We start from the raw sequence: 26500 nt of genomic DNA, 5'->3' as shown, positions 1-26500 counted from the left end.
TGAAAAGTTTTGGCAATGAGAAACAAATTGAAAATATCGAGCTAGCTGCTAGAGTAAAACGAATTTGTTGTCAGAGCCGAAGGTCCGTTGTTTTATCGAAATCATTGGCCAAGGCACAGTTGAAGCATCTGCCAAAAGGTAAGACAAAAGAATAGCCCAGCAATACACGTTCAATACCATTTACCAATGTCCTTACAGACGGCCAATGACGTGTAGGTTCAAGTTGAATGTCAAGGCAACTCCAATAGCCATATACTTTATTGCCTTCCTTCAATATCTTCTCATAGCATGAAAAAATAATAAAATAGCAAATTGCCCCGATCTATCACCTTAATAGCTTATCAGATCAAGATATCGTTTTACCGTGCCCTCCATAATACCGTCCATCTGTTGGTAGTTAAGGTTGTATTACAGAAAAGCTACCTTTTCGCAATGGATCGGCATGGCCATCTGTCTTTCTTAATGGTTTTATGAACCGTTGGAGGGAGAGCTTAGGTAATCTATTCTCGATTTTATACAGAGGCTCAAGTCCTCTCCACAAGCCGGTGTCACACTGGGGGTCAACGACCTTCGCTCGCATTTCTTGACCGTACCAGAAGAAGGTCGCCGAAACACATAACGACCGGTACCAGAGAATCGAACAGCGTATTTTTGTACCTAAAAATCTAATATTACCATCTCATTGAACATGTTTCGATTACCTGCGAGCATCGACCGATGCCTAAAAATCGCGCAGTGATCGCGACTCCTTTCGAGCTTGCAGACTCGTCCGATGTGATTTTGTCTGCTGTATGATGTTAGCTTTAACCTGACAGTGGATGTACAAGAAAGAGGCATCACTGCACATCCATGTCTAATGACTTTCTTGCATTATAACCTTCTTGCATTTTCATTTAGCTGGTGCTGTTCACACCTACGATCAATCTGCTTTACTTCTCCAGCATCAACCCCTATGCATGGCACAGCCGTCACGAAAAACATTACTCAATCCATTATTTTTCCATTTTACCGTACATTGCAGAAGGTTTTCTAGAGGCTAGACCATACCAGACTGATTCAGCGTTACAATGATTAACCCTAACCGAAGCCCGCTCATGTTCGCCACAACACGATGATGACCACACCCAGTCCAACCTATTGATCGCAATCGGCGCTGAAATTACGCAGCGTTCCGGGTCTCCGATTCGTTTGCCAACTCCCCGCCTTCGAGACCACATTTGCCCGATAATCTCTGAATGATGACTTGTGCACAACACCTTCGAATATATTTTTTGTTTCTGTTTGGCTGTAATCGTTATAGGAATAAACCCTTTGCGATACATTTTGGATAATCAAGACCTTTGCATAGTCTGTTTCGGATATTGCTAAATTAAACTGGTGGTAAGCCGACCAGTGACATCACGACTGTGAATTCCAAATGTCAAAATAATGGTAAAGATGATCTTATTTTCTATCACCTAGACATTTGAAAAAAAATCAACGCATCATACATGTATGCAATCATATAGATTTCAACGCATTTAACTTCACGCCTTTCCTAAATAATATATATCAGACCGACTGTTACTGTCTCGGTGATGCTTCATTGATTGTTGGAACTACGAAAACTTTATCTTATATAATTGACAGATTTTTTCCTTCTTTCGGACAACAATAATTATGTCCTAAAGGAGATAAGAAGAAAATTTTCTATAAATTATTTCTAAAATTTGTTATCCTCTATTTTCCCATTAGTTGTGGTAGAAAGTTCAGATACAAGATCACAACGAACTGAACGAACTTGTCGCGAAAAGTCGTTTCATCCCTGTGTAAAACTTCGCGCAGGTGGTTCTCGCGAGAAAGTGCGAGATTTTCTGTTCATCTGTTCAGCTCAGACGCTCAGACGTACCATATTTGGAACCATCACTTTTCAATGTGAAACAGTGAATTTCACGCCATCCGACGAACACCAATGCACTCATATGTCTAGATTTATACATCCACGTATCAGCCAAAGACCGTAATTACGCAACAACAAAAAGTTTGATAATACCGAGACCATGTTCCGATCTCGAGGTCAGGACCTGCACAATGACTTCAAATATTTCAAAAGATTCCCTCTTTCAAATAGGATGAAATTAGAGGACAGAATAGAATGAACAGGGTCATTTTGGAGGTGAGCTCGTGGCCCCAGAAAACAGATGATGACCAGTAATTTTCTAAAGGCAGGGTTGGGCGGTGTCCTGTTCCCATTTTCACCGCAGAGAGGTTATCACCTTTTCTAATCGATCCATAGCGACATGCAATATGACACGTTGCCGTGTGCCATATATTGGTGCATTTGTGCCAGCTGAGTCGGTTTCTTATTACCGGTATCGTTAACGATGCAAACGAGCATGGCTTCTCAGCTTTCTCTCTCGTCACATCGTTTTTTGCAAAGAGTGCTGATACGTATTTTCAGTTAGCCAGGTTCGCAAAAAAATAAATCGCCATCTTGGTCAAATAAATTGGCAACGGCGTTGCAGTGGTTATTCTAAAGTTGTAACGTCGAAGAGGTGATAGTCCTAAAGGTATTCCACTTTGGATGTTTCATTGTCGCATAATTGTCGGTAGGCTCATTACATTTTATAGCTGTCAGAAGCGAGACGTTGTGATAACTGGGACTGAACAGCAAGAGTTTAACCGCTGCCATTCAACACTAATTCAGGTAGATTCACAAGGACAGTAACAAGTTCCTAACAACCGAGATGCAACTGTTACAATGAGCTCATTGTACGCAGCGTGCTAGGCGTGCAGTTGTTGTATTTCCCCAGACACGGAACCAACGACTTCCAGCGTCCGTGGGGCTACGGGCGCGTGTCATTACCAAACAGGCTTCTTGACGCAAGCTCCAAAAGTCACAACCTGAATATCGTCATTTCTACATGTTCATTTCTCGCTAAAAGGCTTCCACAGAATGCAGGGGCAGTTAGCGAAGCCTTCATGCCTATCTTACGACGTGTGCGTCGTCCAAAAGTGCCCTCGGTATCCGCGTGCTAATGTGCCGGGTCATTTCCTCCCCACAAATGGCGGTCTATCCTGCTGGAGCTGAAAGGTTCAAAATGGCGGCCGGCGCGAGACGGCTGTCCCTTGTGGGATGAGCATACACTTTCATGTGAGACATCAGTATTCGTCAAACTGGATCGACGGAGCGATCGGTGTGGAAAACTACAAGGAAGAGGAAAAGCCACATTGAACTTGAATCTGATCAGCAGGGTGTGCTGGTATTGATTCATGTAAACCCATATTTCACAACACAAAGGCACAAAGACCCTGTAATCCCCTTCTACGAGCTGTGATATTGAGTTTCAGCTAATACCAAGAAGTACAAGGAATACAATTTCGCCAGGACTTAACTATGCTACTTAGGATTTGCTGATAGAGGATGGCTATGTAGATTGCATGTGGTTGCCCATCAGCACAGCAGATTCGTCTATCTATGTCCATCTCTCTCTCTCTCTCTCTCTCTCTCTCTCTCTCTCTGTGTTTGTGTGCGTGTATGTTCTTGTGTGCGTGTGCGTGTATGTGTCTGATTGTATGTGTGTATGTGGTTGTGTGGTTGCGTGTGTGTGTGTGTGTGTGTGTGCTCGTACTGTGCGTCCGAGATAACGTTAGATAGATATGTATATATATGCATACATATTAGATAAACTCGCTATATTGGTCCATAACGATAAACAACTGCATAGTTGAATTTAACGCATCAAATATAAGTCCAAAGTTGCTTTCAACTTCGTAGACTAGTTATAAGTAGTGCCCAGCTTAAACGTAACCTTCAACTGGGCATTACCGCAACTTGCAGCATGTAAGGCGCTTATCCCAAATGGAAAATTCCAGGTTATCTTTCTTTGCGATCTACAATCTGTAAAACCCTCTTGCAAGAAAATTGACACATCTACATAATGCAGCCGACAAAGTTGGACAAACCCAACTCTCTGTACCTGATTACCAACAAAATTTCAATTGGTTTAAAATGTAAACTTAACATGTTTTCCTAGCTTTAAGTCTTCATTGGTCCGGGATCAAGCAAATCTGTTGTTTCTCCTTACTCTCCAAGCAGAGTTTAGGCTTCGGCCGTTTTTTTAGTGTTTTTTTAGTCGTTTTTATCGGGCTTTCTATTTTGTCATTTTTCTTGAAGTACGACAGCCACAGCAAGATAAAATGAAAAAATAGAAAGCCCGATAAAAACGACTAAAAAAAACGTTAAAAGCAGCCGGAGCCTAACCTCTGCTTGGAGAGTAGTTTCTCCTGACAAATGATGATAACAATTTGTTTAATGTTTGGCAATACTTTGTTTACCTTAAACTTTACTCGTAAAGGATGCAACTCCTAAACTCTGCCACGATGGATACGGTTATCTTAGACGTAATGTTGACAACGTGTGATGCATGTCAATAATGACCACTACAATGTCTGACCTTTGGCCAATTATAAGGAACCTGTTTTACTTACAGGTCAATAGTTTGACCTAAAATGTACGTGAAGATTTTGCACAATTTTGACAGATTCATTCTCTCTAGTTTGAACCTTATTAAAGCACATATTTCTTGCAAATGTCAGCATTACTAAACAAAGAAGAAAATATACAAGTCGTTACTGAAAATGACGCGAAAATGGCAATTAGACAATCAACAACAAATTCTTGTATGTACGTTTCTAAGCCACTTCAGCATAATTTCTTCAACTACCATGGCACAGAAGAAGAACAGATATGCTGTTTTGCTTAAAATGACCAAAAAATATCAGGTAATTGCTGCTTAACAGAATTTAGAATGCTTCTATCAACGCATACATGTACGTGTGTCAGATTTGGTTCTCGCAGTCGAATTTGCACAATATCCCAACTGTGCCACTGGACCAAGTGACAATAAAGATGAATTCCTAGATTAGTAGGAGGAGCCTAAGACGCTCTGAAAGAACCGATGACTTCAGAAAAAAATAAGAAAACCTGATGATTAAGTATCAATCATGCAGGTAAATAGGGAACGAAGAAGCAAAAGGTATTGGGATAATGATTATTAATACATAGACTAATATTTGCAACCGGTTTTCATCAAAAAGCTTTTAACAATCAATAAATTTATCTACTGATAGGTGGTTTCGATAAATATCCATACGTTTATATTTGACACTTAACAAGAAATTTGAGCGAGTAATGCGTCTATACCCTTCAATGATTTTTTTGAGAATTTAACCGTTTCAATGTCTCAGCAAGACCTACCCACGTACCAAATATCGATACAATCCACCTTGGCATTCTGGAGTTCTGCTGGTCACCTACAAACACACACGTGTGCCATGTTGCCAAACGTCTTTTAGAATTAGCAAAACAATGCCCCTACCGGAACCCATGAGGTTCTGCATTACAATTTGGTACAGTATCATACTAAGGACGCGTACCATTCGTTTTGTGTAGACTAAAAATGCTGGGAAACTAAAATGAATGTAGCAACCATGAGACTTTTGAAAATAAATCTCCATTTAAGCACAACGTCATTAGTAAATTGTTAACATCGTATGCCGTATATATTTCTCCACCAGATGTTGCCATAGCCCTCAGATGGATGGGCTCCATGTACATGTTATACCCCCTTTCCACAAGGACGGCGCTCTTGCCGCGCTCTCTCTGTGACCTAAAATTTCAAAGATCGCTCAACGAATTATATAGAAAAGAAAATAATTTTAAACACTTTGTGTGTTTTGCTGTTCCCTCAGTCTCACTTTTACATGCTGTGTGATATACCCAGTATGGAATCAAAGGTTACACATATCCTATTTAGGTCGCAGTGAGAGCGCATCGGGACCGCCGTCTGGTGGAAAGGGGGCCTAGTGGATTTAAAAAGATCTAGACATCGCAGATATACTTAGGCCGTGCACGAGGTGCACCTAGGCCATGTTGGCGTGTATGGCGGGGGATCGGTAGGGAACCCTTCCCGCGCAGGCCCCAACCAGACTGGTTTCCCACGAATATTATATTTAGGAATTTTTGGTCACTTTTTGATGGTCACTTAAATCGCTTTTCCCCATTGACCCAAGCAGTGAGAACCTGAGTACGCTGGCTATCTGTGTACTGTGGCTTTTCTTTCAGTGGTCACAATGAACACACAGCTTTAGAATTAGTGAAGTAACGCCCCCTACCGGAAACAATGATGTTTTACATGGCAATTTGTTGCAATACCTTTACTTGACAAGGACGAGTATTATGCGCTTTGTGTACAATAATTATACTGGTAATTGGAAAAAGGAAACAATTTCACAATCCTTCCCAGACGTCTTGTTTAGTCATCAAAAAAATCATTCAAAGCATTCAGCTGGCACAGCCGTCCAGTACGGACCAACTGTCAACCATAGCCAACCTTGCTCAGGCCACGGCCACCAACCGTGGCTCGGACGGGCAGCTTTCGGCAACGTAAAGTATGATATATCAAAAGACAGCAAAACACACAGAACATAAGAGAATTAGACCTCACAATTATTTGTGAATGTTCTTTCGTAAACACTTGAAATTCGATCATTTTCCGTTTCCGCAAACGTCCCGGCCGGGTCCCTGTTGGGAAATGTGACCGTGGCATCACAACGTGCTACCAACCATGGTATAGGAAAGGTTCGGGTGATAGGGAGGCCATGACCGGCTATGTATGTACATGTATCAGGGACTTAACGTTTACTTCCTTCTAGATGATCAAAGCCCGAACGGTACCAGCGCGCTCTGTAGAAAGGCGCTGTGAGAGGAACCATCTATCTCCATAGGGATGCCCCAGGTGTCGGGAAGTGTGCTAATGGATACCTATAAATATTTCAGATAGAGATGTCCGGAGTTCTACCTCCCCTCGTTAACAGAATAAAACCCCGCGCACGCATCGTATCAAACAGTGAATGAATATCTTTCCGTGTGTCATTTTTCAAAATCATACGAACATAAATGAGTGCACTGATGTTATCCATAAAATGTACTTGCTGTGACCCAACTGATAGTGGTAAGGCAAGACTGATAGAGAGATCAAGACCATATAGTAAAGCCGTGTCTAGTTCCACGTTTGCGACAATGTGAGGAACATCAGAAATCACTGTTCTTTGAATGCTATGCTTGTTTACTAGTTTGCTGTTTACTCTAGGTTGCTCTTATGATATCATCTGAGTTGATTAACAGCAGCTAATATTTCCTTTGAACTTAAAGATTGTGTTAAAGATTGTTAATTGATTATTGTTCTATAGAGTGATGGGCTGTCTACATACAGCTGATTGCATAACATTATCATTGTTTCTGGTTCTTATGTTTCTGCATTGTATTTTAAAGCAGTTACTTTTGTTTCATATACAGTATGTTGTTTTGTTGCACATGTGTCATGTATGTCTGTATATTTCTATGATGCAATATTGAAAAGAAATTAGAAAATGCTAGGAATCATAGGTTCAAGAAGATACAAATGTTCAAGTATCGTTAAATGTGTGGGATGAAACGTCCCGAGATCTGTACGTCCTGAAGGTTTTACTTCCAAAGACTAATCATTCTTCCTGACCCCGATAGTACATGGATTTGCAGCTCACAAGAGTAGACGCCCACTCGTGCAGATATGAGAGAATGATGTGTACCCTCAGACTTGTAGGTCAACAAACTGTATCCCATTATAAATGGGTCTATGACGGAGCACTGCGAAACGCTGTCTGAGGTCCCCAACAGCTCCATAAATCGTACCATATGTAGGTCAGGTAGATAATATGTCGTTTATAATATGTCCTACAGTCCTAGAAAACCTTGAGGTCAAAAGTCTCAGTTTTAACGACACTCTACAAAATGCCTACCTCTAACTTACTTCACGATAAAAGCAATATCAGCAAAAGGTTTATTGTTTATTGACTCCTTTAGTTGTTGACAGTTGTCACAGTCTGCAACACCTACTCTTTCAGGAAAGAGATTTCTTCAGGAAAAGGTTGATGGTATTTTAAACATTATGAATTTAGACAAATGTACTTGAAATACAGAAAGCGTAACTAGCTATGTCGGGTACACTGGAAAAGTCATTAGACTACAACCTCTATACGCTAAATGAAACACTAAAACTCATTCTGCATTGAAACAATATCACCAAGACTAATTATTGTATGTCAAAGGCATTACAAAGATAAATGCCATAAAACGTAACACATCTATAAGATCCATGGCAAAAGTGAAGCGTCATTAGATTGAATAAGAACACTGAATTGCAATGTTATAAACTGCGTCTGTGTGCCCGATTATATTCTTGTAATGACCCGTAACCATGCACGTTACATCGTGTCTCATTGGAGACAATAATATGGTGAAACCCAGAAACACTCCCAATACACTCACACGCGCACGCACACACACACTCACTCACACACAAGCACACACACACACACACACACACACACACACACACACACACACACTCACACACACATACACACACACACACAAGCACACACGCACACAAGCGCGCGCGCACACACACACTCACTCACACACACACGTACACACACACGCACGCACGCACACAAGCGCGCGCGCACACACACACACACACACACTCACACACACACACACACACACACACACACACACAAGCACACACAAGCACACGCACACAAGCGCGCGCACACACACACACACACACAAGCGCAACACAAAAACCTGTCTTAAGCGCAACACAAAACCTGTCTTAAAGGATTTAGCTTTGATTGCCCCACAATAAAAACTAATCCCCCAGGGCCCGTCCCGTTCTGTTCTCTCCCCGCGTGTCTGCAGAGATAAATCACCTGTCGTCACGGATCAGACGGCAATCTTTCATCTCCAGACATGATGACGTCATTCTGGCTGATGCTTCATGTTTATGGCTGATAAATATCATATGAATGTCAAGGACTAACGTCTCTAAGTTATGATGTTGGCATACAATATGGATTGCAAAAATAACTCAGCCAATCAAACCCAGACATCACTTTTCAATATTTTTGTTCTTCTGGGAAATTCAAATTTACTGCCGTGGGAGGCAATGTTTATAGAGTGTAAATAGGTAGATACATCAGTAAATACTGACATAGCGTCACATGCTGAAGATGATCTGACATTATTGGAAAAAGACAAAAATAAGTAATGCAGATGCCGTACGCAGATGAAGTCTTTATCTGTTGTTATAGCTTCATACTAAAATCCTTTCAATGCGTTGGGATGCCCAATTTCCTCTTCGATAGCAAATTACTAAGATGATAATTTAGCTGGGACATCTATTGTGATATGCTATGTGCCAATAACAATCAGTCGCTGTAAAATTCAGATTCAGACAGGATATGAATTTGGGGTCAAAACAGCCACTCAAAATATTTTCTGTGAGATTGATGACACTATCACTTCATTCTCTACGTTATCCCCCATTACAGTCACCTTCAACACCTCAGATAAAACGCGAGGCCCTCTCTGTTCTTGAACTATTTTCTCTTCCAATTCTTCCTTATTACCGACATGTGTGTCATGCTGCGCTTGGCAAACAGCACACAACACTATATGAGCAATGGCACGGCAGTGCTGATCAAAAGCGCCGTCTATGCGTTTATTGGGGAAACGCATCTTAAGTCAAGGCTGATCAGACCAGATGAGCAGCTATCGTTGCTCTAATTTAGTGTCTAAGAGAGATAACTAAAGAAAGAATCTAAGTAAGAGGACCATCAAAATGGACCGTTGTCCGATTGGAACTTCTTCAGAAAGAAAGATTAGAAATAGTGGAATCTAGACAATGCCCCGGAATATTTTGGCGACGCCTCATGGGCTATCCTAACAGTATAGTGTACGTCCGATTGGCAAGAATTCACAGAATTCGACAGGAATTCCTCCGCTCGTGCGTAGTTATATCATCCATTTAGAGGGGTGATATATTTACTCGAAAACATGTTGACGGATCGTCATGATTTTTGTTTCTAGATAGCTTTGGAGACGCTTTACATAGTTAAAATACTAATTGCGCCAATTAGGGACTAATTAGTAATTTGCACAACCACGAATTACGAGGACAGTTTCTAAATTCACTGCAATTCATGATAGAATACTGAAACATATGACCTGTGTAAATGCACGCAAATGGTTACCTAATTTGTATAGTTAACCCTCAAATGTTATAATACAATAGTAAATACCATGATAATAAATGATGGGAATGTCATTCTTGCAACATTTCGCAGCTACGTTTAGTTGAACATTATCAGCCTTAAACTACTAGTATGTAAATTACGATGTCATTTACATAAGTCATGAGGAAATGCTATAGCTATTAGTCGTGGAAGCTAATCTGTTGGCAGTAGTCATAGTACAATGTTAAACTTTCTTCCAACACAAAGTTATGCGAGGATTAAATTTTCAACGACCACTGTCGCCTTCGTCAGGATCAACACTCAGTATTGAATTGAATAGCCTTCTTCGCTACGACTTTCATACTTTAAACATATTTTGCTATTAAGGTAGAGAAGACGATCAGGTGATATTATCTATGCCAGTGAAGACCATATTTGTACAATCATTGAGAAACATTTAGAATACGTCAGTCTTCGTTCACAAGAGACCGTTTTTTAAAACCACAATACCCTACAAACATCCATCACGCAAAACAATCTTTATGAATAGAGACAGGTCAAAGGATAGAATGATAGAATACTAAAACACACTACCCCCATCAAACGTACATTGATACATAGAACCATAAAACCGTCGCCATGTCAATGTTTTTTCATTGCCACAATTTTAAACCCTTTGTGTATATTTCAACATTATGATAATACATAAAAGCATGGATATAACACAGATTTACAGTGTATATGACAGAACATCACACCTACCCTTTGTCTCTTCTGCATTTCCTATACCCATCTCTTGGTGTCGCTTCTTACGGATGAGGCCTGAAACACAAACAAACTTGTTTTATGCCCTATTCGCGATCATATAACTATGATAAAAGGCATATTAGCTGTATATATGTACTAAAAAGCTCATCTAACGTCTAATTTTGTCATTGATTCAGTGACTTCGTTGCATTCAGCTTAACCTGCACATATGGTATACTGTTCTGAGTCATCATGAAACTGTTAATCAAAATTAGGAATAACCAAAGGATATGTGGGATTATCCAAGATCAAATGTTTGCTGGCAAATGACGTAGGATGGTTTCCAAACGACATCTATGCAAACAATGACAGCAGGTATAGTTGTACGTGCAGTTAGTACGTGTGACAGGCAGTTCTAACCGGTAACTATGCGGCCCCGGTTGTGGTTATACCCCCCTCACATTAGGCGAAAATCGGTCAGACGACGAGTCAGCGAGCTCTAAATTAGGAGGAGGCATGACCCTGACGGAAAGGGGGGAACTCAGAGTCATGCCTCCTCGTAATTTGGAGCTCGCAGACTCGTCGTCCGATCGATTTTCGCCTAATGTGAGGGGGTATTAGGGTTATTGTTTACAGAATCTAGAAGGTTCTGAGTTCATACCACTAGCATTTCCAGATGCCGTGCCTTTGGGGAAGGCAGAGAAGCGATCAAAAAAGTTGATCAAAGATAGATAGCAGGTAAATCGTGGAATCTAATTCACAGAGATCAATCGCTCACTCTACGGCCAATCACCCGTTGCTTAGGACCCGACAGTACATATCCTCAGACTGTAGATCTTTGAAACAAAAAACAGTGTTAAATAACAAAGTAGTCGGCAGCCTCACTGCATTCACTACATACACGTTCTAAACGGAACCCTGTGTCCCCGGGTGTCTTAGTGAGGGGTGACTGCGCGCTGAGGTTCAAAAGGGTTCGGATAGCTGGAGCATGAATTTAGTTCACTTTATATGATTACTCTTTCAGCGACACATCAAGAAAGAGTACAAAATAGAAAGTCCGATAAAAACGACCAAAAAACGTGAAAGAACAGACGGAGTCTAACCTCTGCTTGGAGAGTAGAGAACTAGCTCGTTTCTACTATATGTGGTTTGGCGAACTAGAAGCTCTCCCTGGCGATATTAACCCGTACTGACATGGCACTTTTGACGACGAAAAAAAGTCGAAGCCCACTTTAAGAACTTTCCTCCATCACTTGACTACGTTTAGGAAAGATAGAATAAATTTTGATACATGCATACCTCTAGTAAACTTGGATCAATGGCTATGATATGGAGAACAATGCAGAACAATGGATGCTCATCTGAAACAGCTCGTTCTCGAGCTCATACCAGGGAATTCATAATTTTTTTTTTCTGCCATAAGGTCCAAACTGTATATTGTTTCATGCTCGTACGTGCACGTCATATAGAGATATATTATTAGTAAAACTTGTAAATCTGGAAACTTATTTTCGCGTTTTTGTAGCGACCGCCCCAGCGAGAATTTGTGACGCCGGGAATGGACGCGCCCAATGCACTTGTGCTGTACTGTAGAATTGTTTCAACAATTTCAAACACTGCGAAACACACCTCATTTTCCTCGTCTCGCGAAATAGACCCACTGCGAAACTACCACAGATTTGGTTCGGGAAAACTGGTCTAATCAATCTAAATTAACTACCAAGCATACATATGATCAAATGGCATTGTGGTTTTTGTTTACCAAGAATCTTAATGTCTTGGGTTCAAATCCCTACATGTCCAGCTGTCGTGTCTATATGGGGAATCCTTAGAAGCGATCAAAGTAGTGGACCGGGCTAGAAAAAAGATGGCTAGCAGGCTTACCATGGAATCTAATTCACAGAAATCAAACGCTCACTTCACAGCCAATCAGATGTTGCTAAGGAACCAACGGTACACATTCTCAGTCTTTGACATATTGTGAAAGAACAAAAGAGTGACTTCCTGGGTCAACAGCTTTGTTGCGTTTATACTAATTTTTTGCTCGGATCGATTACTATAGGTTGATTGCAGCAGTTGAGACCATTGAGAGAGCCACCAAAGAAACTAGGTGGCTTAAACTTACAGCGCTTACTCAATTTCTGTCCCAAGAGCAATCTACCTCTTGAAAATCACGGGCACAACCACGGCAATTCCAGAAGAAAGGTTATCGGACGTTCAACTACAAAAAGCCACTGAAGGCCCCTATTATCGAACTTTAGCTTCGTTTCCCTGACCCCTATCCACCTTTCAAATATCGTCACTCGGATCCATCCAAGTTCTCCAGTTGTTTAGTTCACAGACACACAGCCAGTCATAATGATTCACACCGAAAATATAACCTTCTTGGCGAAGGTAAAAAAAAAAACGTAAACGATAATGAAAATTGCGGATCAGCGCTCCCCACAAATAAACGAAGACACCCTTTGAAGGTCTGCGGTCTGCGTAGGAAGCTAGGAAAATAAAGTTTTGCATTTCTGAAACGACATCACGCCAGTGCTTACGTTAGACATGTTTAGACAGCTGGACTAAAAATGGTCTACCATCTCTTTCAGTGTGACAGATGTGGACACGTCGTCACATATTAATGTTATCTTTTAATCTTCACACCAATGCAGTGTGGTACAATTTGTATAATATTTGTTTAGTTAGTTGGAGTGATTGAATCCTTTGATGTGCAAGGCTGTTACACCATATGAGTAGTTTATTCTACTTGCACTATAAGCAAACAATCATTAATTTAACTTGAAGTAAAACGGCCAAACTGTTACGATACTGTGATTTACGTATAACACTTCACATATTTTTGCTGTGGTTGTGCACCATGGTTTTCATATTTCTTTTAATTTTCAACACAGGGGTACCGAGACACCCATGCTACTCGGGAAGACCATCCACTGCATTCCAATACCAGAGACCATTACATGCTGTTGTTCTACGTCGCAAAAGAGTGGGATTTGGAAAATACAGGATCTTTCGGCATTCGTGCACAACACAAAGCTTGTTATGTACCGTTGATTTGCTTACAACATTTGCACAGATAAAATGGACAAATAAATAGATGAACGGATATATGGTTGGATGGAATGATGGATGGATGAATGTCTAATTTGCCGCATGTACTAAGTGAACGCAGCGATGCAGAAAAGGAACACTTTATGGAGATTATGATGTGTGCGGGGTATTATTTATGGACATTATCATTTACGGTGAAGACTGTTATTTATGGACGACAATTAGTACCAGTGACTTTGAAATTGGAAAATTCAAGGTCGTATTGTCCAAAGACTCGAATTCTACATTGACACTAGCCATAACGTTAAACTATTTCGTGTCATCCAAACGAGGATATACACAATTGATATCACTCAAAATATCTAAAAGTATGCTCAAGGCTCTTAAAAGCAAACCGAATTCAGTAATAATGCTTCATCCAGTGGAAATATATCCATAGATAGCAATTATTTATGTTTCATATCCAACATTTCAGCATTTCTTTCCGCTTCAAATCAACCAGCATTAGTTGTTACATTCCACAAAACAAAGGCACTACCAGAGAATATGTCTCTAATATCGACCGCCAAGGTTTCCGTCCGTCATGCCTCCCCAGCACGCATGCGCGGCATCGGTCTCTATTATTCCTTCACGCGCCAAAAACATCCATCAACATCGGAGCATAAATCTGGGGCGAATCCGGTAATTTCTCTTTTGTTGCTAATAGGAGCAAGTCCCACGCGTGTGCTCTGTCAACGTCCTGGGCTGTTCGGAAACTAGGACAGGCTTTAGCAGATTTTGTCGTCATCTAGTGTATTTTCCGGGACACATGGATTGTTTTATTTTTATTACAACATTTATCAACAAGACATTGCGACTCACGCTCATGCCACCACCAGACAATGCATAAGTAAACACATAAAAACCAAAACAAGCGAAGCAGATTATAAGCAATTATGAACTATACACATGAGTCCAAAAAAAAACTAGTTTTTAAGTATTAGAACTGATAGGTTGATGTTGAGAAATTAATCATTATTAAAGCTTTTCAAAAAGTTTGGTCAAAAAGTTTTGGACATAAAATAAAATTTGAATGTACGTAAATGCAGGTGATAATACTCGATTGGATTGTGATTGAATTGCAAGTAGTGATATCGATACACATATGGTGGAGTTATCCCCACAAGACTTTTCTGTAATCTATGGATCAAAGCAACTGGGGACCTTAGTCATGATCCTGCTCCGCTTGATTATGAAAATCTTCTCCAAAGTGACGCAATATACCGCTACCTACTATCGATTAAGTGAAAACTCAGCCCAAACTAGATCAGCAACGTGACCTGCGTTATATTGTCTGCATACGAAATAAACTTTTCTAATCAGATTGGTTGACTACAAATAGCTATGGGCTTACGTAGATATCGAAGTCGACAGCAATATTTTGTGGTGAGTAGTAATTTGTCTAAATAAAATTAGGGCCAATAAAACTTGTTGACGTCATCCATATGCTAAAAAAACACAGTTAGAATTCTTTCATGCCCATCTATCAATATTCGTTACGAACCCATTCTTTCTAAATCCATTGATGAGAAAACCCTATAGCTAACTGTCTCACTGCGAGTTTGTCTCGTGGTGCCTGTTGGCTAGACGGAAATTTATCGCATCACAGCGCTGAGATTTTCCGTACCGTAAATGGTCGTCGCCCTTTCGAATGGTCATCGCCATGTCGCTGACCTGTCTATATCGTATCCGAGCATTTCATATCTTCTGACAAGAAGCAAAACGCATGTGAAGCAACATTTCAATTACAAATGTATGGTGATGAATGTTTAAAATAATATCTTTAAAAAGATGCAAATACTTCACAACTCGGGTTCGAAACGGAGTCAAACAACCTGAACCCTGACCTTTTAATAACTACTCCAAAAAACATTACGGTATGAAGAAAGCGTACTACAGAAAGACGGAGCGTGTCACTTTAAAAGGCGATGACAGTTTAGGAGACTGAAATTGACCACGGCGCTGTTTGCTCGTCAGAACCAAACCGTGAGAAGACCGTGGCTGCCGGCGCCAGTCTGCAGCGGCCTCAATCTACAGTTTCTGTACTAGTACTAGTGTCCACCCACATCATTTGACGTGAATGCCAGACAATTCCTCCGGACATAAAGGCAATAAATCCGCAAGCAAGTCGAACTCTGGTACCTTCAACCCACACGAGAATGTTGTAACGAAAACAGAAGATGTCTTGATACATAAAGCATGGACATTCATATTATGTATATACTAATCATAATATCATACATATAGGGGCTGTCCGGACAGTTTGACGTACCAGTAAGCAGAATATCATTCTGATAGCGATATAGATGAATTTAGAACAAGATATCGTACCAACAAACTTCATTCCAACAAGGGCCTGGCTACAAATCATGGGCACCTGAATAATCATTAGAAACACTTGCCTGAACATGTGGAACATCCCCCAAAAGATACTTTCATCGTCTATGCAACGGCAGTAAGGCACAAACGCGACCCTGGCTCCAGTGGGGAGCAAGGGTTCAGTGACCTCAGCCATATCACGAAGACACAATCAGCTGTATAACCCGTGTGACATGGCGTTGTCAGGTGTTCTGCCCTACCACGTACGACACCCGGCCTGATTTACATAACTCTCTTATTGATCTCCTTCATTACCGGTAGCATTGGCAGCGGCTAAACAGCATTTGTCAGAGTTAGGGACCATCACTTCAGGGACAAATTGCTTTTCCCGATGATCGGTGGCGCTCGCTTTAATTGTTCTTCCTTCCCCCCGTTATTGCTTACTCTTGTCAATTTCTTCCCCATTCCGTTTCCTTAAAAAAAAGCAGTGGCCATAAAACCGTCGTAAAATCTTAAATCGAATTATCCCTGGTGGTCATATAACAGTATTTGCGTGTATAAAAGAAAGGAAATTCAAATTGATTATGTTGAAAGGTACATATAGCTTCGCAGTACACGTTGACGGTATGCAAAATTCGTCGCAGAAGTATTGTACGATCTTATTTTTACGGTGTGCTTAAAAGAGCACTGCATTAATGCAGCATTCATAACGAGATCGTAATCATCACAGAATACAAGCTATAAGTACTACTGCAACACCCTATAGGCACCTAATATGAAAGGATCTCTTCTGGGGCTCACATGGTATTTTCTGATCAAGCAAACTTGAACGTCTCATGACGCCAGGCGGACAGCGAATTAGAAACTGCGTCATTTGCATTGTGAAGCCTCTGATTTTGCATGACGGTGACGCACAGGACAGAAATCCTCGCTTTCCAAAAAAGGTAAATCTTCTCCATCAAAGGGTTCAGTACAATAGAAGCGGTATCGTTAATCGATCAGCGGCAACCCAAAGCTGGTGTGAAAATATGAACCACGTAATTACAGTGCCACTATCCCTTAGGAGACGGTATTGGACTGATTTGTCTGCTCACAAGTCGTTACATTCGTTTGTTCGTTCCTTCAGACTCACGTCCTGCCTGATAGCACACCAAATGTCCGTACTGTTTCAGTAGCAGGGTTTCTGCAGAAAGGGGTTGCTAGGTCTTCTCCCTTTAACCTACTAGAAACACATCTTAGAACACAGGAGTCCTCTCACACCCCTTCCGAAATTAAAGACGCTGCAGCTTCAACTGAGATGTCCTTTCCGTGTTGTCCAAGTAAGCAACTATTTGGAACCAGGATCTCTAAAACTGCTACCAATTGCATCGATATCCCACAAGCCCTTCCAGCCAGGGTTATTGTTTTTCAGGACAATAATGTACAGACACCAGGCACTGATGCACGAGGGTAACCAGGGAAAAGACGAATGTAACAGGAGTTAAGGACATTACTGAATCCAGGTTCCCACACGTTAGCATCAAATCAAACTACGCTCTCTGAGGAGATCATGCACCTATTTGGACTAAACTCATTACGTGCAAGAATTATTCACGCTGCTTAGGTCTCTCAGCTACGTGTTCTAATTAATAACAATAAGTGTAGCGTTCGACAATAATCGTTTTAAACCAACGTTTGTCATTAAAATATTGAAGACTTTCATTGCTTTATTCGGGTGATCAAGAAGCTAGATTTCAAGACCATAACGTCACTTAAACGTCTCACTACAGTAACGTAAATTGGGTGTAAAAACAGCATACCCTTACATAACAAGGACGATTAATTACTTTTTATTTACTTAATAATGAGGATGTGGGTTAGTCTACATCTTTGCCTCACATATCATAAGATCATTTCACTTCAGAGATTCATCAATCGAGCAAGGAACAAATGGATTATCAATAAAAGTTGTGCTTGTGTGTGCCAGAGAACTGCTTGATACAAGGTCAGTGTTCTTTCTATAACTTGCCATTATATTCCCCACCACATACACAGCACATCATGATGATAAATAAGCAATAATTTCAGAACTACAGTCGTATAGATACAACAGATACTACATAAAAAGGAGACTCAGTATTTTTACTAATTCATTGCCTCATAGTCGAGTCATACATTCCTTCCGAGGGCCACCAGAATTCGTAACTTTAATTGGTCGCCTGTTGTGTGCGTATGTAGCATTCAGTACGTGATAATAACCCCTAGGATGACAAAATGGCAGAAGTAATAAGATTCATAACTAAAACAAATAGCTGAACGGTGCATCTGAGATATATGTGTTAGAAACCCGCTAAACCGCCTCATGGCGTATCACACCAGGTTTGTTATGAGGATCGATTACAAGATGCACATCCGGACAGATTTGATTGATCCACTCACACCGGGAAGGACCCCTACTATTTTCGACAAGTGTGTTGAGTTTTTTCGCTTGTTCGAGGCGTGGCTGTCCTCAAACAAGGGACCTTCGTTTTAATGTCCTATCGGAAGAACGTCCCTAACCGATCGCGAAGCTAGGAGCTCATTTTAACCTGAGTGAAGTGGGAAGATTCAGGTGCCAAGATGAGTGCATGTCTTTGGTTGGGGAGGGAAAATGAGATATGGAAGGAGAGCGATGGGGTCCATTTTCCCACACCTTGCCCTAGACACAGGATAGGATAACTAACCACTGCCCATGCAGCTTCTAAAAGACGATAGGGCCACCGCCTTTGAGGTTTTTCAGGTTCCACCTAAATCTAAATTTGTATTGCAAGACATTTACAAGATTGATTTTTTCTAGTCTCCAATAGAATTACATGTTGCCTACAAACTCAAAGTTTTATTATAGAAAATGTTGCCAACAAAAGTTTAGCAAAAGTCACTAAGTTCGGGAGTCCTAGTACACGTCGTTAGGCAGTTATACGACGTCAAAGTTGGCACAGGCACTTTTAGCCCCCCCCCCCCCCAAATAGGGTTAACTCTGTATTGTAAGACATTTGTAAGATTGAACTTTCAGTCCGCAATAAAATCACATGTTTCCTACAATCATCATCTTTGGTACTGCTTAGCCCGCAGAAAAAGCGGATTATTAGCAGTATGTCTGGATGTACAATGTATGGATTTATGTCAACCAACGAATACCATCAAATTTTATTTCACATAGCTAAATACCATCGGTGATGGCGTATGGGAAAGGCAGTAAACTTTGATAGACTTGTTTTATCTCTGCAGCATTAGCCAAATGATGCGTTCACTTTGTCATGGTCGCAACTCTGATTAGATCTCATTTGCATACATCAAGCTAAGAATCGATCTGCGTTTAACGTGACGTTTTGGCAGACACAGAACAGATGGCTGATAATCTGGAGACACCGTGCCGCATTGCTGTCTCATCTAGGTTTTTTTTTCACATAAGGCCACATTGATTTGATTATGTGGATGACACCCGCGCAGGCATAAATTTTCGGCCGCTTCCAAAGAAAAAAGGGGTTTGATCCATATAGTATGTCGTACAAAGCAGCTGCAAAATGAGCAAATATATGCCGTAGATTGCACAAATATATCCGGAAAAGTATACTGATATCATAAAATGCCAGTGCCAATTCCAAGATCAAGGAATAAGACGTGAAAGCACTAAAATGAAGAATCTATTGTTTGATATACCACATTCCTTGCATTCGGTCATTTTTTAACCTTCCACTTAGGTTTCATAATGAAGGCAACTCTCATTTTTGGGCAAACGTTTTTTATTCGCATGCTCGTATCAGTTTTGGAGTTTCAATAGGATGTCGTCCATATAATCCAATCAACGTGGCCTACCTGTAAACCGCATTTTTACCGCACAAACACATCAGCTTTGCATACATTGTACGTACAAGCTTCGTAAGGCCAGATCGTTAGTCTTGATCCACTCATACTGGGATGGACCCATTCTCTTTTCGATACGTTTGGGATTATCTTTAACGTGATCGAAGTGTATATATCTCCTCAAGTTAGTTGGGGATGCACGCGTCTCGCGGAGGCGCATCGAGCACGTTAAAGGGGAAGGGCTAGCAACCTCCTCCATGTAAAAACATCTCATCTTGCCACTAGTGAAGTGAAGTGAAGTGCATAAACATGCCCTGCTACAGAGACAGCAAGGACACCTGCTGTCCTATGTGGCTACAAGGCACTGCACGGCCTGGGGCCTCATTTCCACTAGACGGCGATTGCCCTGCGCTCTCACTGCGACCTGAATAGGATATGCATATCTTTCGCTTTCACACTGGGTGTATCTAACAAAATGTAAAAGTGTGACCGAGGCGACAACAAAACACACAAGGTGTGAAAAGATTAGTCTCTTTTCTATACAATTCGTTGAGCGATATGTCAAATTTTAGGTCGCAGATAGAGCGCGGCGAGAGCGCTGTCCTAGTGGAAAGGGGGTATTACGAACGTGACGACAAAAACTACCTTAATGCAAAGTGACGATGACTAATGAAAAAAGTGGCGGCTACAACTGCAGCACAATAACTGATCCGTCAACAGACCCTAATGTTATACCGTCTGCCTCATTACATCGATAAACATTCGTCTGCTTTGTCGATATGAGTTTCTCAGTAATACAAACATGCAAATAAGTATGGTCAATAACGTCTACTGCCGTTATCTAACTATAACGTTAAATACTAAACAAATTTGCATATCAGTTACCTCCGTTTAAAACGCTGCAACATAAGCTCACCATTTGTATACATAAGCCTACTTGTACCAACTCCTTCAGGGAATTATCAACATCAACTTGTTTTTGTCCCTCTATCTGATCTAATGTCAGGCTAGATAACAACCTTCGAACATACAACAAACAATATCCTTGTTGATTACAGCATTTGACTAAATTAGGGCACATCATGTACACTGCAACTGCAATTGAATAGCTTCCTGTTATTGCCTGTTTCCAAACTAGGTCACTCGAAATGCACATAATGGCATTACACTCAGCAGAATGACGCTAGTTGGTTCCCTCGTAGCTATTTCCGTGTGCGCTGCCTGCCGTCTTGCAGGGTGCAGTAAGACAGCTACTATTTAGGGTAAGGCTAAGGGTAAGGGTTAGGGTTAGGGTTAGGATAGGGTTAGGGTTAGGGTTGGGGTTGGACTAAATCATCAGCATCATACACTACCCTATCTACATCATCTACCCGTCTTTTACCTTGCAACTTATTTCAATACTGATGAATTGCTATGAATTAATGCATCATGTTATCTGTCAATCGAAACAGAAGCAATAACAACCGTAGTGGGAGTTAAATGGCTCTAGGATATACACTTGCTGAGCCACTTAATGTATTTGCTGGATTAGAGCCAGTTTATTACACAGCCAGAAAACGATCCGCATGGTTCATCCATGATTTATATCCTTAAGAATGTGCTGTGTCTCCGCGCACTTACCAGTGGACATGTATGACTGCACACGGCAGGGACTGTGTCCACACGACTGGCCTGTTGTTGCAACATGTGGAAATCAGCCTGATGCACACCTTATGATTTTAGACTGAGTTTGAACACTGTGCCCTTCACCACTGTATTAAGATACTTTCAGTAGATATTGATTGCTGAGCTTTATGATTATATGTTTGTACTGCAAGAGGTCAAAGTATAATTCAAAAGACAGCAAAAAACACAGGACGTAAATGAATTCTTAAATGAATTCTTTTTATCTAAGGGATTCATTGAGCGATTTGTAACCTATGTGGTCCAACATCCGGTCCACTGATTTTTTTCAGGCCCGGTTTTTCAGGATCGGTCCAACAAAAAAAAGGTTTTGTAGCCCCAGTGGTGTAACTTACTGTTTGCAATCCTCCGCACGGAGTTTTTGTAATGAGAAACTTGTCCTCTAATTGATTTATAACCTTGTTACAGGAGACATCGCCCTGCTGACTGGGCTGGTATCGGCACATTTGTGGGTAGACGACCGGTCGATCTATCGGAGACGCCTCCGGCCTTTTAAGACATTAGCAGTCCGTTCTGTGTGATTAGATTATGTCTCTGTTAATACGTGTAGGGTAGAGGCGCTCTGCTTGATTGATATCTTATCACGTGTGCATCTACAGGATACTGTCTTACATTTATCTCAAGACGCAAGGACAAGGGAGCCTTTAGTCATTTTGAGTGGGACTTAGGCCCTCTTTCCACTAGAGGGCGATCGCGATGCGCTCTCACTGCGACCTAAATAGGATATGTGGAACCTTTAATTTCATACTGGGTATATCATACAGCATGTAAAAGTGTGACTGAGGGAACAACAAAACGCATTAAGTGTAAACAAATTCGTTTCTTTTCTATACATTCAATTAGTTGAGCGATCTGTAAAATATTAGGTCACAGAGCGAGCGCGGCGAGAGCGCCGTCCTAGTGGAAAGGGGGTATAAAGACATGCACTTTTTTGTCGGCAAAGATTCTCTTGCGGAAAAGACACTCCAAACTAGTCGTGAAATCAAGAATATTGCAATACACGTCCGTGACAAAACAGTATACCTATCAGTAGAAGTGAATGAGATGCTCCTGTTGTTAAGATAAACAGACTCGTGATGTTGATACTGTAGACTGCAATGTAACAATGGTGTCTAACGCTGTCACGGAATACACCAGAACGGTATCTGCTGAGTTGTAGGTTAATTGGTCCCCCGGCGACTGTTTATGACTGTTGTGATCTATGTAAGCTTGGCAACCAATAATCAACTTTGTGTAGCCAACATCAACTTATCAAGTAAGTACATTTATGGATGTTGCCCCGTAACGATGCACCATATAATAGCAGTAGTAACATTCTAAGGCAAAATAGGTTAAAATTTATATTTACATTTTATTTACCTTATGAGTTTTAGAAACAAAGAAACTCTCTATATCTAGATACATCAATGAGGTTTTTTAACCTCCTTGGATACATAAATAGATATATATCATACTTGTATATACCCTTATATATACGAGACTTGATTTAAATGGTCAATCAACTCACACCACCCTAACTCTTTCTATAAGTGTGGAGGGTTCTTAATCAAGCTCAAAATGCAGCTCGACATTCATTGTATTTGATACTAATATACCACATCTACAATATCAGTGACCTCTTGGACATGAAAGCAAATCGTCAAATAATGCCAGTGAATATTTCTTAAGATAAAATCAATGAGTCAACGTTACCTTAGCTCACGATTTCTGTCGATCAAACGCTGCAATTTCGGTATGAATCTTACTCGTTATGAGCGGCGAAAGAGAGTTCTGACATGGTACGTCCAGGGAAGCGCTGTCTGTTTACTCAACTCTTTCGACACCACCCTCGAGATTTCACCCAGAAGAAATGAATCATCCAAGCTGAAGTTACTGCAGTGATATTGGATTTCAAGGACCCATAGTTCATAACACATCTCTTTTGTTCATCGGGTTGCGCAACGACATGTGCGCCTCAACGTGCCAAACCGAGTCTTCCGTTGATGTACTGGAAAATTGATAGCACACGCGTCGATCGATTCTTCCGACCACCAACATCTGATGACCTTAAGTACTTTGAAGAACTGTCAAGCAATCGACGACTATCAGCTATCGTATGCGGCTCCGATTTCAGATTTACGCAGGTTTCACACGAGAAATTGCAGACAAGTACCAACCTCTTCTGGTCATGTTTACCATCAAGATCTATATGGAAACAAAGTCACGGTGACAGGAAGATAATGTATTCGATAGCTGACCTTCTAAATGAAACAAAAGCCTGATCGATAATTCAAGCTTTGAACATTTTAGGATACGGGCCATGTGCCAAACTGACCTTTATTTGATTTCAATACCATGATTAGTGACTTCGTCTTTCATGATTTTGTTTTCTACATTAGATTTTCACTGTAGATCACTGTAGATTCTGTTCATCCACATTTTCAGGAATGGACACATTAAGGTGGTATCTCATTTCACTTGGGGCACCGGTGCGGTACTGCGGGGCTCGAAAGATTACTCAACGAATTTCAGAGATATAGAGAATTTTCTTACGTTTTGTGTAATTTGTTGTCTTCTATTATAAGTCATACTTTTACGTATTGCGCAATATCTAGATTATGAAAAATTGACGAAAATAACAACAGTGCCGCAGTAAACGAACCCCGCAGTGCCGCACCGGTGCCCCAAGTACAGTGGGATACCACCTTTACCCACTCTCTGGTGATTCTCGTGCAACTTCCCCACATTTATGATAGGTTACCGATATCGAGGGGGATAACAATGAATGAAAAGTTCATTGCAAATACATGCTAATTATAAGTATAAGCAACACATGGACATGTCATAATTAAAACATATCAGGGACAGCATGTAATGTTATTCTAAACGTTCTATAATATATATGGTGTCACTTTTGTTGGGTTTGACTTTGCAGTTGAAGACAAAGCCACTTTTATTTGATTTGTGGGTTGTTTGATTTTAATAGTGACATAGTTTTTTCAGGAATAGTAACAATGTGGGTATTTTGGACGCGCTGGTGAATAACGTAACACCAGCGTAGTTCTTCTAATCTAGAAGTAAGTACACCTCACTTCTCTACTGATTCTTGTATGTTTGGTTAATCTTCCTCACCACAGAAATGTTTTGCTCCGTACCAATTTTTTGCAAAGCCTTGCTAAACTTCATCTGGGCATGTAGAGATGGCAGGTGAAGACAGCGACGTGTTTATATTTCTTTGTTTACTCGGATAATTAGGGATGACTGTATGCGATGGCGATGCGACAAGAACTCCGAATGGATAGAAGGAAAACAGATGTTACTGCTTTGTCGACATGATGTGTAAAACACATGACATGACGTCTTGTTATAGCTATAAATGCAGACTCGTGAAAGTAATTGTTTTATCTTGAAGAGTGAGCGTCTCATTTGCTTTGAGCTTAAAACGCTTTTCCCGCAAGCCAAATGTTTGGTTTTGACAGAGCTATTCTAAGGTATAAAATTAATCTTTCGGGATAAAAAGCAACACTGATATATCATGCTACTTTATCCTATTATCATATTTCAACAGTTTAATGCATTGGCTCCGTACGTTACCGTGTACAAATCCATGAAGTCCTGAACTATCGTAGAGTGGAATTTGTCATCACCAAGAACAGTAGGGGCGTCTTCTCTGGGTAGTTTTAAAGAACGCTTGCAGATAGATGTGCAAAAGTTAGGTGTGACGGGTCGATCGGTGTAATATAACCAGCTGTTGCCGCGCCGCGTGCCTGCGAAGCTGGTGTGTTACGCCGAACGGCGGTTATACCGGCTACAGAGATACAGATACAGATACAGAAGTCTCATTACTACAACATCAATACATCGTCATAAAATGTTGGATCAAGTTATAACTAACATGCGAAGACTAACCGATTGCGCTTAACTGATTTAAGGTGAGAAACGCTGGGTCGGTTAGGGGTGTACATTGACTACCAGTATAATCAGTAATGTCTTGTTTGTAGTTTAAGTCAAAGTAAATAGTATGGGTCGTTATAACCCCCTGCGGTATTGTTTTGGAGTAGAACATATGGGCGCTATTCAACGGAGACACGCAGCAAGCTGTCTATCGAACGACTATGAGAAAAATCAAAAGTACACTCTAATGAGCCGTTTCGTAGGTACACTTCGGACCGAATTGGATCGAAACTGCTACTTTGTGATGGGCGCAATGTAGGCTGCGACTGAAACTAACTTCACATCTCTCTCTCCTTCTCTGTCTGACTCTCTCTCTCTCTCTCTCTCTCTGTGCACACACACACACACGCACGCACGGACGCACACACACACACGCACGGACGCGCGCACACACACGCACACACACATTTACACACACAGTTGAATATGTAAATATTGCCCTAGTAATTGTTTTTTCTACGTAAACATTATTACGGTACATGGCTGAAACAACGACTCTTGGTGATACCCACCAAGACAAGGCTGGGAGATATGCCCAAGTATAGGATGCGGTTACAGTGCACGAACAGCATCGTTTTAGCAACAAAAAAAACAGCGAAATGAGTGTTCAAGTGTTTTGTCCCCACAGATGATGTTATTTTATTGTTTAAGACACAAAATTCGTCCGAGTGATAACATCATTATTCCGGTCCACTGGATGGCAAACCCTTCACACAATTGGTATAAGACGAATAAAAACCTAGGTACATACCGCTACTTGTGGAGGTCTTCTAAGGTGTCGTAGATACGTCAACTGTGACGT

The 26500-nt window shown here is 40.9% G+C and overlaps 1 protein-coding gene across 1 annotated transcript in view; it reads right to left on the bottom strand.

Moving 5' to 3' along the window:
- The window catches only part of LOC118410354 (small conductance calcium-activated potassium channel protein 2-like), a gene marked incomplete in the record, with an annotated part of 141176 nt that overhangs the window by 65825 nt on the left and 48851 nt on the right, over positions 1 to 26500 (bottom strand). Inside the window, 1 exon segment of the mRNA XM_035812037.1 lies at positions 10864 to 10923.

The sequence above is a fragment of the Branchiostoma floridae genome, chromosome 2 (genome assembly GCF_000003815.2).
Source record: "Branchiostoma floridae strain S238N-H82 chromosome 2, Bfl_VNyyK, whole genome shotgun sequence".
Taxonomy (NCBI): Eukaryota; Metazoa; Chordata; class Leptocardii; order Amphioxiformes; family Branchiostomatidae; genus Branchiostoma; species Branchiostoma floridae.
This window is presented reverse-complemented; position numbering and strand designations above follow the sequence as displayed.